The sequence below is a fragment of the Camelina sativa genome, chromosome 6 (genome assembly GCF_000633955.1).
Source record: "Camelina sativa cultivar DH55 chromosome 6, Cs, whole genome shotgun sequence".
In the NCBI taxonomy this organism is placed as follows: domain Eukaryota; kingdom Viridiplantae; phylum Streptophyta; class Magnoliopsida; order Brassicales; family Brassicaceae; genus Camelina; species Camelina sativa.
Window position 1 is genome coordinate 16,233,483 of NC_025690.1, and position 4,123 is coordinate 16,237,605.

The 4,123-nt window shown below is 27.9% G+C and overlaps 1 pseudogene; it reads right to left on the reverse strand.

The window, feature by feature from the left end:
- Positions 919–4,123, reverse strand: part of LOC104699124 — a 9,667-nt pseudogene continuing 6,462 nt past the window's right edge.

Genomic DNA, 4,123 nt, shown 5'->3' on the forward strand with positions numbered 1-4,123 from the left:
AAAAAAAAAAAAAAAAAAAAAAAAAAAAAAAAAAAAAAAAAAAAAAAAAAAAAAAAAAAAAAAAAAAAAAAAAAAAAAGACAAAACACTGGGAATATCCTACTACTTCACTAAACGACAAATCAAAACCTTTCAACACGTGGCGTCGTGTTCGCATGATTACATCTATGATCAAAACCCAATTAAATGAGATGGCTATATTACTACTACTATTGAAGTAAATTATTATTTAAAGTTTTGACACACATATTTATAAAAAAAAAGTATTTTCTATAAATTTTATTGGTTAATACACTAAGCAGTATAGATAATAAAAAAATAACTTCTTTATCAAAATTTGCATTAAAAATATAAAACGACATTTATTCTAAAATAATGATTTTCTATACTAATTTTTAATTTTAACAATGGTTTGAAACACCCAATTACATTTAGTTTGCCATGTTTATTTGAATGAAAATAAATAATGTAATCATATCCATTTATCACTTAACCATAGAAAAACCAGAAAATTATCATTACGACAAAGAAAATCAAAAATAAACATTGTTCATAAATTTGAGAATTTGAGAATTTTCAAAAGTTTCCTACCAAAGTTTTGTCTAAATGTGGCTACTATCTTGGTATAGCTAAAGTCATATGCTTATATAAAAACGAGATCTTATAGTATGTATCTTCTCTACCAAATCTTACATCTAAATCATATGCTTAGCTCCATGTTTTGTTGGATCAAAAATAGTACATATGCTTACCAAATCGTACATTTTAGTATTTTTAAATCACTTTAATGCAAATATTTCTCTAATTTGTATGTTTTCATGTCTTTTACTATGTACTCTTTAAATTACGTCTGATGATGTGTTTGAGTACGCATTTGTGGCGTCTTCAGCCACCGAGCTCTCATACTTTGCGTCAAGGATCAAGCTCGAGAAGAAAGGGATTGAGTCGGTGGTGGAGTTGGACCTCCATAGACTCGCCAAGTATGAGCAGGCTGCCTTGGTGGCTATCAAACCCAAACTCAAAGCAGACATCGAAAAGGACATTGCCTTTGCTGCAGATTGTAAGTAGATCTTTACTACCCTAGAGGCGGAGGTAGAGAAGTAATATTGGTTTCATATGACACCCATAAAATTATAAATTTTGGTTTAGCTTTTATTAAAACTAAAATGTTAATAAATTTTCTATAAGTAAACCACATTAGTTATGTGAATATTTTGTGTTCCTGTAATTTAGGAAACTATCAATCATTATCGATTAATATTTAATCCGACAAGAATTTTACCAAAATTTGCAAATTGAACCAAACTGAATATAGCATATACCATAAATAATAAATAATAAACTCTAAATTGTTTAATATAATATTTTACCAGAAATTTTTATTAAATATCTAACTAAAAATATATAATTAAAGTTAAAATATTGATATATAATAGATTCCTATATGAAATTTTTAAAAAACAAAATTATTCTTTAATATAAGAAAAAATATTTGATATAAAAATATAAAAGGCATATACATATATAGCAAAGTTTAACATTATTTTAATATATATAAATTAAAATTATGCTAGAAATTATTATTATTAAAATATTTACCATTTATTTTGTTAATTTCTTCATAATTAATTTTTTACTATCATTATATGGAAATGAATAGAAACCAAAAAATTGAAAACAATAGTAATATTATTAAATTTCCTATACTATAACCGTATAACAATTACAAGGAAGTTTCTATTTTTATGGAAAAAAATCTTTCAATTTTAATTGTCATAATTAATAACCGATTTTTATGGTAATTTTTCATATTAATTGGTCCTAATAAATGTGCAGATTTAAAAAAAATACAATTATATTTAAAATTAATATTAAATTGTTAGACATACTTCTTCTTCTTATAAATATAGAGATGTGTCAATACTTTAATGATGGAAACATATTCTCTTCTTCTCTCCCTCTCTCTTAGTCTATTATCATACATTATAATATTATACTAATTTAAGTTCTAAAAATCTTGTGATCTTCACTTACCTCTTCCTCATTTTTAATATGATGGGTGTTCATCTGTGTATATCATATTGTAAATTATCATATGGATTTTTAATAACATAATAGGATTTGCATATTTTCAATCAATTTGGATAGCTATTTGTTTAATAGAGCAAACCGATCTATGTGTGTTTACAATAACAAAATATGCAGTTCTATAAAACTAACATGTTATTATGCCATGCGGGTATGTATACAATTTCCTCAATATTACTTATGGTTTCATATACATTAATTATAATCATATATTTCATAATATAAATATTATTCATTTAATATATCATGATATTTTTGAGAATACACAGATTGGTTTGCAAAACTCACAATCATATTATAGAGCGGGTTTGTCCAAAAAAAAAAAAAGAGCATGTTAGTAATAATTTTTTTACCGATGCAATTTTTCACAAATTGATCCATCAAAAAATATATTATATGTTGTACTTTTAACAAATAACATATTTTACAATATTTTAAGTTTATTGCTACTTTTAGTACAAAATTATATTACATATGAATAAATATTTTCCGCGCTATAGCGCGGGTCCATTTCTAGTAGTGTTAGTATTGGTGTAGTTAATAGATAAGTGATACAATTTTTTTTGTGTTTTTTGTTGAGTGATATAATTTATTTCTAATAAAATATTATTTACTATTTAAATGAAGAGAATTTGTTAGAAATATCTTTTTGAGATACCTTTTCAAAAATACCCATTTTCTTGAACATTTTCATTTTTGTCCTCTTTCACATAATTACAATATGTTAAATTATTTTTTAAAATTTTTTTTAGGTTTGGGTTCTCTATTTTACATTTAGGGTATAGTTTTAAAGGGTTAGAATATAGTATTTGAGGTTTAGGGTTTACGCCTTCACCGCTGGTAACTTGTCCGATGCGATACGCAACATAGTTGCCATCCTCTACTTCTTCTAATATTCTCATTGCTGCCTCAGGACGACCACCATAAGGTCCATAACCATCCCAATTCCCATATTAAGCGTCCTTCTCATCTCAGAGTCATCTACACTCCCATACTATATAACAACAAATTTTAATATAAATTATAGGGAATTAATCAAAATTGTTTTATTCATGCTAATCTAGGATTCTTTAATTCGTTACCTTCTGGATAAAATTGAACAAAGGTGGAACTTCCCAAGCATCGGTGTGAATAACAGCACCCAAACCATCCGGTAAGACTCGGGGAATTTTGTCAGTGAAACCTCCACCCGTTATATGAGCTAGCCCCTTCACTCCTCCTTTGCTGATCAGGTCAAGTACCTGTAAATGTGAATAGTTTATAGGATTAATACAAATTGATCCTATACAATTAGAGCCTATACAAATTGATCCTATACAATTAGATCCTATACATTTGTATTATAGGATTAATACAAATGACAATATTTTTTGTAACAAAAAATAAACAAACCTGTTTCACATAAATGAAAGTAGGTGCCATTAGAGCTTCAACAAGAGTAGTTGATCTTTCAACGAAAAACCGCTTTGAGCCACTACCCTGAAAACAATTTTTTTTTTAGAATTAGATTTAAAACTAGATTAGTAAACTCATATTGTACCACCAACGTACCTTCTAACTAAAGAATAACCATTGGAATGAAGGCCGCTAGAAGGAAGACCAATAAGAACATCTCCAGCCACTATGTTTTTTTCGTCTATAACAGAAGCTTTCTTCACTTGGCCTACTGCACNACTCATTGATGTGTGATTGCATCTATTACAGAATCTAAGGACCCGAACTTTAGCTATCATGAGCAAAGATGATATAGATAGAGCACGGAATTGATAACAACAGAAGAAAATTTCAATTGAAAAAGGATCACTCTTTTACAACCAATTGTTCCAATTTGGCAAATCTCTCAATTTAGTACTTTGAGAGTATTCAGAAGAAAGGATGAGTTTTTAAGGATTTTGTTGGGTAATTGGACTACCTTCGACGGATTCATGGCAACGCAAGGTGACATGAGGATCTCTCTTACGCCACTTGAAAAGGGTCTGATCCTCCCAAACTCTATACCCATTCTCAGAAGGAAGAATCATTTGGGTCGCCAGCGA